Source organism: Panthera uncia, chromosome C2 (genome assembly GCF_023721935.1).
Source record: "Panthera uncia isolate 11264 chromosome C2, Puncia_PCG_1.0, whole genome shotgun sequence".
Taxonomy (NCBI): domain Eukaryota; kingdom Metazoa; phylum Chordata; class Mammalia; order Carnivora; family Felidae; genus Panthera; species Panthera uncia.
Window position 1 is genome coordinate 63,521,539 of NC_064810.1, and position 12,199 is coordinate 63,533,737.

A 12,199-nucleotide genomic window follows, 5' to 3' on the forward strand; every position below is an offset into this window, starting at 1 on the left:
AGAGAGTAGACGAGAAGGAGGAGGAGGAGGGAAGAAACACACCTTCTATATGATTGCATATGGTGGGGGACACAGGGGACTGTCATCTTCCTAAAGGGGAACTGGGGTGCCATGAGGTTCTAGAGAGTGGGGATTGTAGAGAAAGCCACCCAAATGCTCACTTTCATTTGAGAACCGAGGTCTTTACTCACTTTCACTGGGCCTGTCTAGACACTGGGGATCAGGATACAGCTTCTCTGGATAGTAGTGCTTTGGGCTGCAAAGTGGACCCCTCCCTCTGAGTGGCATGTGGTCCTCAGTACAGTCTAGGTCAGAGGCTACATTAACGGAACCCCTCAGGCTTCCCAGTGCCTAAACTAAACAATTATACAGGGTAGGACCCAGGACTAGAACCAGTGTGGTATTTGCCATGTTTAACACCATTTGCAAAGCAACAAGATACATTTGGGAGCAGAAATGTTAGTGAGATCAAAGAGAAAGAGAGAACAGCTAAAATTGCAACAAATTATCCTGGCTGAGACTTGTCAAAAAAAATCATTTTTATTGCCATTGGGAAGTGAACTATCATTCTTCATACCTACACACCCAGGTCTGTGGGTGGATAAGCAATTGTCACCAAGAGTTTCCTGGCTTACATGAAATCTGGAGAGAGGCAACTAAAGGAGCTTCAGAGTACTTTGCAGGGAGTACCTGAGTAGTAGCTGTTCCCGGCCCCACTTCTCCTCCAACTCCACTGCAGTATAAGTTGCTTACCCAGTTGGATCTCCCATCCTATGAACCAGAGAAAGGATATACTTAAGCTAGTAGTAAACATGCCTGATGTTTGCTTGAATATGTGAGGAATGGGCGGTTGGAGGAATGAGGAAAAGAGAAAATGGAATTCCTTGTATTCAAGAAATGAATTTTCTGCCTACATGGAGGAGGAGACTCAAGCTGAACATTTAATATGCTGCATAAATATTCCTGTTTCTTCATTGATAAATCAAATGGAATATGGATGATTAATTCAGTAAGTCACAATTCCTTTGATTTTAGTGTTTGGTATTCTTTTATGTTCTGTGTTATATGGGGCAGAACTCTGGGGTCTCAAGCAAGCAAGCAGTTATACAGCATTTAAAGATCCAAAACTCCTTTCTGAAAAATAATATTGCCTGTAGAAGTGAGTAGCCCTGCAGAAACTTCCTGTGAAGGAGAGGGCTGGCCTTCTCTCTAGGTGAGATGACAAGTCTAATTCTTAAACGTGGACAGTGTAGAAGTGATTCTACCTTCTCCAGGGAGTACACAAGGAATGTGCTTGTCCTGCATATTCTAGCTCCTCATCCCTAGTGAAATAATGTTACTAATATTTGTTTATCATTCCAAATATATTATATGCATGTAAAAACAATTGACAGAATTGTATCTCCCTAAAATTCATGTGTTGAAGCCCTAACCCCCAATGTGATGTCATTTAGAGAGGGGCATTTAGGGAAGTAATTAGGGCTAAATAAGGTCATAAGGGTGGGGTCCTAAGCTAAGAGGCCCAATGTCCTTATAAGAAGAGGAAGAGACACCAAAACCTTTTTCTCCCTGAAGGAGCATCCCAGGAAAGGTCACATAAGGACACAGTAAGAGGCAGCTATCTACATGCCAGAAAAAGAGCACTCACCAGAAATCAAATTGCCAGCACCTTGATCATGGACTTCTAGCCTCCATAACTTTGCAGGAGTACATTTCTGGTTTTCTCAAGCCACCCAGCCTGTAGTAGTCTGTTATAGCACCCCTAGCACACTAATACATACACATATACACATATGCCCTTCTCCCTCTTTTTTTCTTAATGAAGGATATTATGCACACTCTTGCATGCACCTAGATTTTTCTGACTAACAATGTCTTTGAGATTGCTATATCAAGACGTAAAGACTCTCTTTCTTTCTAACACCAGCGTATTTCCGTTGAATACAGGTATCACAATCTATTTCACTGGTCACTTATTACAGAATGTTTAGGCTGCTTCCAAACTTGCTGACACAAATAATGCTGCAATAAATAACCGTCATACATATATGATTTTGCATATGCCACACAGGGCTTTTTTTTGAGAGACAGAGAGAGAGAGAGAGAGAGAGAGTACATGCATGAGCAGGGAAGGGGGAGAGAGAGAGAGAGAGAGAGAGAGAGCGAGCTCCATGCTGTCAGCACAGAGGCCTATGCGGGGCTCGATCTCACAAACTGTGAGATCATGACCTGAGCTGAGATCAAGAGTCAGACACTTAAGCGACTGAACCACCCAGGTGCTCCAGGGATTTTTTTAAGTTTATTATTTTTTAAATTTTTTTAATGTTCATTTATTTTTGAGAGAGAGAGAGAATTTGAGCAGGGAGGGGCAGAGAGAGACAGAGACACAGAATCGGAAGCAGGCTCCAGGCTCCGAGCTGTCAGTGCAGAGCCCAACATGGGGCTCAAACTCATGAATGGTGAGATCATGACCTGAGCTAAAGTCAGATGCTTAACCAATTGAACCATCCAGGCACCCCTTTACTTTATTTATTTATTTGGGAGAGGGAGGGGCAGAGAGAGGAAGAGAGAGCCCCAAGCAGGCTCCACATTGTCAGTGCAGAGTCCAATGTAGGGCTCAAAGCCACGAACAGCGAGATTATGACCCGAACCAAAACCTAGAGGTGGACACTTAACTAACTAGGCCACCCAGGCACCCTCACCCAAGGGCTTTTAAAAATATGAATGAGCTGCCAATATTTAAAAATGGGAAGATCTCACATATAGTCCAGATTTGTTACTTTTTCTGAAGATCAGAAGGTCTGATGATGCCCACCTTCTCTTGTGGCACCCATCAGCTGGAGCTGGGAACTGGCTGCCCTGTCAGATGGGCAACATGCTCTGCCAAATGGCACTGCCACCACCCAGCCTAGCTCACTCACCAATATTACTTATCACTCTCCCACAGACACTAGAATTTTTCACCATCATCTAGATTCTCTGGTTCCACTGAAGCTTAAGGTAAGTTTTCAGCAAGCATAGTTACTATATACTAGCTTAGCTTACTCTCATCACCTTCTCAGAAAAAGAAAACAAAAGAGACTTTACTAAGTTAGGATTTAATATTATGCCTTCTGCCTCTATAGAAAGCTGAAATAAGAATTGTCTACTTAAGAAGGATTTTAGTGTCTTTTACAGGGCTGTCATTGAAGATACTGTCCACTGTGCTACTCAAAGTTCTTTAGATAAATTCTCATTCCATGAATGTCTGCTTAGGTTTGATTCCAGAATAATAAGGTCTCTTCAGGTAAATTCGTATACTTTCTCTTGTCATAAAAGGAAAATGAAATTATGCACAAACTTCTACTCTTGCATTAGGAAAAAAAAAGAAAGTTTTAGCCAGACTCAGTGCCTCTTGAGAGTTACCACTGGTTCCTGCTGCCTTAGGAGTTCTGCCTCTCACATCTTCTCTAAATAAAAAAATGAGTGACTCCCATATTTCAGCCACATGCAGTCCTTCTAGGCTCACATTCCCACCTTTTAGTCAATCTCAGGATCAACTTAGCTATGTCCGAAAATTAACATTTTAATGGCTAAAACTCGGGTGCCATTTATTTCACTGACATTCTCATATTGAATAATGTAGGTAAGCGAAGTTATAAAAATATACATTTCCCATGAGGGACCTAATAAACCTATTTTCATGTTGAATGAAATAAAAATTATATATAAATATGTATTTTTGTCCTGGAATAGCTCTCACAGAGAAAAGAAGGTTGATCAGCCCTGAGTTAGAGGAACTTTTCTCTTTTTTCATCGTTAAGTGTCGACTTGAGTCCTATGTTTCGACAGGAATCTGCATCATGGAAGTAGGTAGGGTACAAATTTTAAAGAGTGAAAAGACAAATGTTTTTTACTTTAAAAGCTGGCATTATTACCATTTAATGCTAAAAATAAAACCTCGTTTAAGAGTTAATTTCCTATATTTAATGACTTAATAAAGCTCTAAGTCTGCGTACACATTCTGATCACAAATCTAAAATCTCAGTTCTTAGCTAAGCAATGAGTCTGTCGTAACTGACTGTCATTTGAGTCTTCAGCCCTTTTCACAGTTTCAGGATCTAAGGGAACAACAGGCAAAGCACATTGTGAGCAGCCCTGGGCACTAGCTGCAGTGCTGTCATTCACTGGCTGTGTGAGCATGAGGAAGGGACTGCAGCCATCCATTTCCTTGGCTATAAAACGTGGTTGTTACTGCTCAAGGTTGCTGTGATGGCGATCAAATGAAATGTAATATGTAAACATCCTTGGAAAAGGTTCAAGTGACATAATAGTTATAATAATAAAAACTAATATGCGCCAAGCCACCTTCTAAGTAATTTACACATATTAACTCACTTAATCCTTACAACAACTCTGTGAGGAGCTATTATTATAATTCTCATATCTTACAGTTCCAGAAAATGAGGCATAGAACAGTCAAAAGACTTGCCAAAGGCCACACAGAAGCCAAGATTTGAACCTAGGATGTCTGGTGCCAAGGTCCATGCTCTTAACCACTTTGCGGACTTCCAAATGTAAGGGATTATTAAAATTAGTAAACTCCCAGGGAACCCCAAAGGAAGACAAATTTCTTTCAAATACACCTTTCCTACTTTCAGCCCAGAAATTAGTTCATGCCCAAGAAGAAAAAAGCAAATCTTCCTTTGTGTCCTTACTACAGGACTAGTTCCTAGTAAGCAGAAAGAGAGAACTAATCATTCTCTCATTTGCTATGTTGCATTAGTTTAGTGTATTAGAATATGCAATGTGCTTTCCCGTCAATTATCTAACTCTAGCTTCACCAAGGCAAGGCAAAACAAAAATGCATTACTATTTTCATTTGACAGAAAAGAAGTTAAGGTGGGAAGAAAGGATGTAAATGGCAGAGGTTTCACAGCTAATAAAAGGCCAAGTTAGGACTAGAACTCACGTTTCCCTGAATCTAAACCCTGGGTTCCACCTTACAAATTTATCTGGGTTTTTACCAAGCTTTCACTAAGAAGCAGTGTGGTAAGGGGTAACACAGTTGAGTCCTTTGGTCCCTAATGTTTATGTTTTTCTTTTGTGAGAGAGCAGAGGGCATGGTGGAACAGTAACAATGCTATGTTGAGTACAGGGGCACTGGTCATGGCAGAGAACACTGACATAAAGACATGGTGCCCCAAGTCCGTGTGTGTGTATGCGTGCGTGTGTGTGTTGGGGATATATGTGCTCATTAAGGTTGGGGCCACCAATTCTGTACTGCCTGGCAAGTGTGCCTGTAGATGATGAGTTCCTTCCTTTTCCCCTGTTCCCCCAAACCTGAAGTAGAAGGTATAAGAGAAAAGAAGGCTGAGTTCCTCCTAGTGCTTTTCCAGTCTTGCCTATAGATAGTAGAATCTTGCCCTGGAGGCAGCATCAGGGGCAGCCCTTATCCACAGGCTTCACTTCCCAATTGTGGCAGAAGACAGCCAAGAGGCAGTCGGCACTAGAGAGGATAGCAAAGGACATTAAAACAAACAAACAACAACAAAAACCCCTAAGGGGAGGAAGGGCAGGAAGCGTTACCTTTTGGAAGCAGTAATGAAGAATTAGTATCAAAGAGATAAAGAAGGCAACAAATATTTACTGAGGAGGAAACTGAGGCTCAGAGGAAATGGCAAATCTTCCACAAACCCACCATCTCTTCCAAGATATGTGCTTTACACTCAGCTAAGAGCTCCTCTCATCACTCAGTTCTGCTGCTTCACGGGAAGCCCAATTCCACTGTCCTAGCCTCAGAGATAGCAGCAAATCCACAGGTTATGAGACAATGAAGAAAGTGGAGTTATCCTAATTGAGATGAGAAAAGTGGGACCATGATAGTGTCAGCCAGGACAGACGCAACAGTAGCAGGCAACTTTGTTCCTGGTACTGCTTCCATCATCCAACAAATATAGAGTCCCACTGAGGACCCCACAAATGCTTTCTACATTCATTTAACCCATCACATGTTTCTGACATGTCCTTGAAAACTGCCATTCCCCGTAATTTCAATGTGTTTACTCCAGCTTTCATCATCTGATTTTCCCAACACAATTGTAGTGTGTCTGCCTCCCTCCACAGGTGTGGAGAGGGTATAGAGGGTTTTCAATCTTAGCAGATCCATCCATGTAGATGATCTACTTATATTCCATGAGTATGGATGGGGATCCTCCAGCAGAACCACACGCCCCTTCTCCTATAATTCCAGTTGGAAGAGTTCACAGTTGGAGGACTAACGGCTGGTGGATGGCATGTAATATGGTGAAATGAACACGAGTGTGGACACCAGAATTGAGATCTAAGCACCACTGTATCCCTTTCTAGCTGTGTGACCTTGGGCAAGCACCTAACTATTCTGAGCCTTGGTTTCCTCCTGCATAAAATAGAAATAATATCTTCTTCCAGGTGTTGTTATAAAGACTAAATTATATAACACTTATTTAGTGCCAGAGATACTGTTGAGCACACGACAGTTACTCAAGAAAGAATAATAAAAAGGTCACTATTATTATCATTATTGTTATTAACTCAAAAATAATGAACAAAAAAATTATAAAAGCAGAGATCAGAGAAGACTTTTCATGGCAAGAAGTTCACCAGCATGTACTTGTATAACACTTCAACTAATTCCTGCTTCATGCACCCAAACTGTACCTATCTCTACCATAGAACGTCCATCAGCAGAATTTTGCTTAGGAATCTGCCGCTGAACTGGAATGTAGGATCTGCAAAATCAGGACAATTTTATTTATCTTTAGAGTCTACAAGCTTCTCTTGGTGCTTAACAAGAATATTAATTAATAAATTCGGAATGAATGAAAAGCTGTCAAAAAAAAAAAAAAACCCACTGCCTCAGCAGAAATTGATCCCAGGTTGATTTGGAGATGTACTACCAAATTAGTTTATAATGCTTCCCTAAATGTCAGCAGGAGGTAGCCAACTTAAACTGTAATTAATTAGAAGTGATCTGTACACTTGTCAAGTGTAAACTGTTACAAAAGAATGCTTACTAAGAAAAGGAAGGACGATTCAACAAGAAAGGCAAGCAATAGTGGTCACCAGAGAGGACAGCTGAGAAGTGGGGTTTTGTCTTTCCCCAGCTCCACTCGGGCATGAGGGTGCTCAGGTTGGAAATGCTCTGGCTCTTCAGACAGAAACATCTCTTGGGATGAAAGAGACAATTCATCAAGCTACCAAGGCTTGACAGGACTGTCCCTTGAGGACAACCAGCTCTGATTCTATATTCACCAAGAAACCTTCTGAACTGTCATGCGTTTTCCTGAGTGAACTCACAGACTCAGGCCAGGTTTTCCTCCAAATGCAAGTTAATAAACCTGCGTTCCGACTTAGAGATCAGAATTGGGGCAGGAGGGAGTGATATCATGAACCAATTATTTAGTGCCTAATCATGCCAGGAAAAAGATAAATAAAATAAAATTGCTAGGGCTATAAAACTGCGGATTGGATGTAAAAGTGAGAAGGTCCAAGCCTGCCAGCCTTACCTGTCATTTTACTTAAACAAGTACAGCAAATATTACAAGAAAAGCTAAGGGCTGGAAGGAAGCCCAACCTTCAGCATTATTATTCCCAACTGGGTCCTTCAGAGTTCAAGCAAGCATTATATGGACTACAACAACAAAAACAATTTCCTTTGTCTCAACAGACACCAAGCAACAGATCAGGAGGCAATAGATATATATTACAGTAAAAGAACTATTGGTTAGCTAAAAGGTAGAACTTTTAAAGGAATGATTGATATCAGATTATAAAGTATAGCTATTAAAACCCAAACTCCTAAGATTTTTCAATATAAGGTAGACAGTAATTGGCAGAACATAATTAGCACTCAAACCTCTCCTCTTAGTCATATCTAGCACCATGACTCTGAATGGCATCAAAATGACTTGTTGATTCAATACAAATAAACTACTCATTTTATTTTATATACACAAAAGAACTACCTGAAGTACTTTTTTTTTTTAACTTTCCAACAAACTGGGTTGTGGTTGCATAGATTAGGTACAGATAATCTGTGATCAATGAGCCAAGACAAACTCTCAATTTATTTTCATCCGGACAACACGAAAAGTACCAAGAAGTGATCTCACACAGACCTACTCTTGTTTATAGTTGCAACAATGCACCATGGTTTTAAAAACCTTTATCTTTAGAATCCTAGATCCCCCATAAAATTTGCAGATCTTTCTGAAATTCTCTCCTACTCTGTGTCTAAGTATAATAATCTCTAGCTACGCCAGTCTATCCGTGGCTCCCATCCTGAGTGTGAGTCTATCTGACTAATTCCCTCTCATTCCTTCTCTCTCCGATGACCTACCCCACAGTCTGATCTTGCCCCTCCATATCCAATTTTCCCTCCTTTTCTTCTCATTCCCTGTTTTTCTTTTTATCTATCCCAGTGCTGTCCAATAAAACTTTCTGTAATAATGAAAATGTTTTATATCTACACTTGCCAGTAAGGTAGCCACTAATGACAAGTAGCTATTGAACATTTAAAAATCTGGCTAATAATGCAAGGGAGGAAGTGAATTTTTAATTTATTTCATTCTGATTCATTTAATTTAATTTTAAATAGTTACCTATGGATAGCAGTTATCACATCACAGAATTCTAATACAGAGAATTAACAATGGAATTAATATTTTTAGGCACTACAGTATTTGTGCATATGTGTGTATATAATCTTGATATCTTAAAAGTAAGAAACTAAATTTATGTGGCTCTCAAATGACTTCTCCCCTTCACTTCTCAACAAACCTGTGGCCCCTGATAATTGTTTTAAAAATCCCTAGGATCGAAATTTCTAAATTTCAAGGAAGAAAAAAGAAAACTGAAACAGCGAAGCAAGTAAGAGAAAAAAAAAATTGTGTTCAGGCTATATACTTGAGTAAATCCACGAACCCATTCCCGTGAGTCTGTTTTGGCCCTGCCCATCAAAAGAACATTAATGGCTGATTAGCAAATAGTAAGGATTTGTGGATTTGGCATGAGGAGATCTGTGCCGGGGCTCTTCCATTAGGCGTCCCTGAGTGCGGAGATTTCACATGACTGCACTCTGCCATGGCTAGAGCAGACGTCAGCCAGGAAATCGGCTCCAGCCTTGAACCTGTAGGGGATTCAATCTAGAGCAAAAGCTCCGCCTACAGGCCACGGCAGCTAGTGCAGTCTCACTAACACAGGGTCTTCATTCATCCTGACAAGAAGCCTATACAGTAGAAAATCTCATCTCCAAATGCTGCCACAAAATCACACGTTCATGGGGGTGTGAGGAGGTGGATAAAGTGAAGCATTTGTCAATTCCATCTCACCAAAACACTACCTCCCTGATTCCACCACAGTGAAGCACTTCATTTCAGAACAAATAGCAGTTCATCACCAACCTCCTTCCTGGATGCAGTTTAACTCGGCAACGGGGTCTAAAGTCCCTTCCCAGCTCCCAGCTCTCTGCCGAATGTACATGTCACTGTACATCCTTCTCTTTTATTTGGAGATTGAACAATGTAAATGATTTTACTGACAATGAAGTACTTATTAAGGAATCTAGAGATAGAATTAGATCCTCCTACTTTCCCTTCATTTAATGACAATGGAATAATCTATTGTTACATTAAATGCATTAGAGATGAGCATAATAACCCTGCTATTTTTATCCCTTCACCACCACCTTTGCTCAATTTGCGCTGTATTACAGACAATGCAGAACGAACAGTGATTTTTAAGTTTCCTCTCTGACACTGTCTCCCTGTGCCAATTTTATCCATACTGCCCCGGACAAAAAGCCAGCCCTGAGTCTGTGAGAGATGAGCTTGCCTGGAAATCCATCTGAGGTTGCTGCCTGCTGGGAGACTGAGCTCCTATGAAAGAAGACCATCTCAGCATTCAGAAATTGGGACAGTTCTGGTTTCACTGGCACTGTCACCAGCACTTAGACTTTTTGATCCTTAGAGGTGAGAATATGGATGCATGGTTAGTCACCCTGCTAGGATTGTAAAGCTTGCTGGACCTCACTCAGTGACTAGGAACTAGATAAGGCAGGTGAAGACATGGAATTGGATCAGAGAGCCATACCAGAGCCAATGTTTTTCCATTTGGGCCATAACAGAGCCAATATTCGTTCATTCATTCATTCGTTCATTCATTCATTCACTCACTCACTCACTATTCCTCTGGCTATGATAGGCAGATAAGTACCAAGACTAGAGAGAGTCAGGGAAGCTGCCCTCACAGAGCTCACACTCTCCAGCAGCCATCTGATGAAACATGTTCAGCCAGAGCTCCTGTTTCTTCAGAGCTAAGACATTTATTCCGGGAGAGTTCAGTTAGCTATCATCCATGTTGGAAATACAGAACAACAATTCCAGCTGGAGCTTAGTTTCTTTCATTTAATAAACATTCTGATGCTACTTTCTATTCCAGTAAATTAATCTTCCATTCATTCTTCAATCAAATATTTAAGGAGCCCCTACTGTGTGGAAGGCACTTTGTTAGGGTTTTTATAGGTTTTGTGAGCAGTGCAAAGGCCCTCAAGGAGCTCACAGGCCAAAACGGAAAATAAGACATGTGTATAAATAACTACATTAAATTGAAAATATACAAAACAGCACAAGAAAAGACCAACAGATAAACTGCTAGGATCAGGGGTTGGTGGGATTGCTAGAAGGAACAGGAAAGCTGGAGTACATAGAATTTGAACCAGGACTTGATGAAAGAGTAGGATTATAACAAATGAAGATTCTTTAACACCAAATCAACAGAGCACAAAGTTTTTCAAAACACCATTGCATTCATTAACCCACTTGAGCTTCATGATGGCTCTGTGGGATAGAGAAATTAATAATATTGTTTTTTTTTCTTTTTTTTCTGAATGAAGAAACTGAGCCTTAGATAATTTAAATGACATACCCAAAGCCATCAGACTGGCACACTGCGGGACAAGTTTCAGTAACCACACAGTAAAGGGATCTTTAGTCTGTCCAGGTTGTGGTGAGCAGAATTCTAAAACAACCCCTATGGTTTCCCAGCCCCTCTCCTCAAACAGTCCACAGGACTGTGAGCCAGACCTAATCACATGAGCCTTTAAAAGCAGGGAGGTTTCTCCAGCTGGTCCTAGAAGGGGAAGTCAGGGAGACTCAACTTGAGGGAGAGTCTCCATTGCTGAGATGGGCAGAGATACGAGACCTCTCCAAGGATCTGAGAGCAGCCTCACAGAGCTGAGAAGAGTCCCCCAGACAACAGCCAGCAAGACAATGGGGGCCTTAGTCCTACAGTCACAAAGAAAGGAATTCTGCCAACAGCTTGAGGGAGGTTGGAACCAGATCACCGAATCAAGACAAGGACTTGTATTTCACACTTATAAGAGACTGAATGGAGGACCCGGCTACAACATGCTGAGCCTTGACCAACAGAAACTATGAGAAACAGTTTAAAATAGAAATAAAGCTATTTATTAATGTGTGTTGTTTTAAACCACTAAGTTGGTGGTAACTTATTACAGAGCAATCAAAAATTGATAGAGAGGTCAATTTGTCATAACCTATTTATCTAACTTTAGAACTCTGTACTCACCAAGGCAAACTTATTACTCCCAATGGGGCTATCTTTCCCCTATGGCTGAGTACATTCTGTCCCTTGCCATCTCCTCAGCCTTGCTCATACAGCTCATCCCTTTTTACAATCACATGCCCTTTCTTCCCTTATACAAATTACCCTTATAATTTCCAAGGCACGTGGAGCAAAAGTACACATGCCTGACTGACTGGGTTAACTGTGCCGTAGACTGCATTTCCCAAAAATGGTTATGACGGTACTTTTGGTTCCACGTGCCCATCTGTGACTTGCCACTCTCCCATCAAGAGGTAGAGTCTATTCCCCTCACCTTGAAACCAGAAAGGTCTTGGTGACTACCTGAGCTAACAAAGTACAATGCTAGTGCTGCCATATGACTCCTGAGGTTAGGCCACAAGAGGTGATACACCTTCCACCTAGTTCTCCCTGTCTGGGATGCTTATCCTTGGAACCCAGTTGTGCTGTGAGGGAGCCAAGGCCACGCGGAAAGGCCCACAGGACAGATTCTGAGGCCCTGGCCCTCACCCCTACATGAGATCTCAGCTAGTGACATTCTGCTAAATACTGAACCACCAACTCTCTGGAGGTGGGT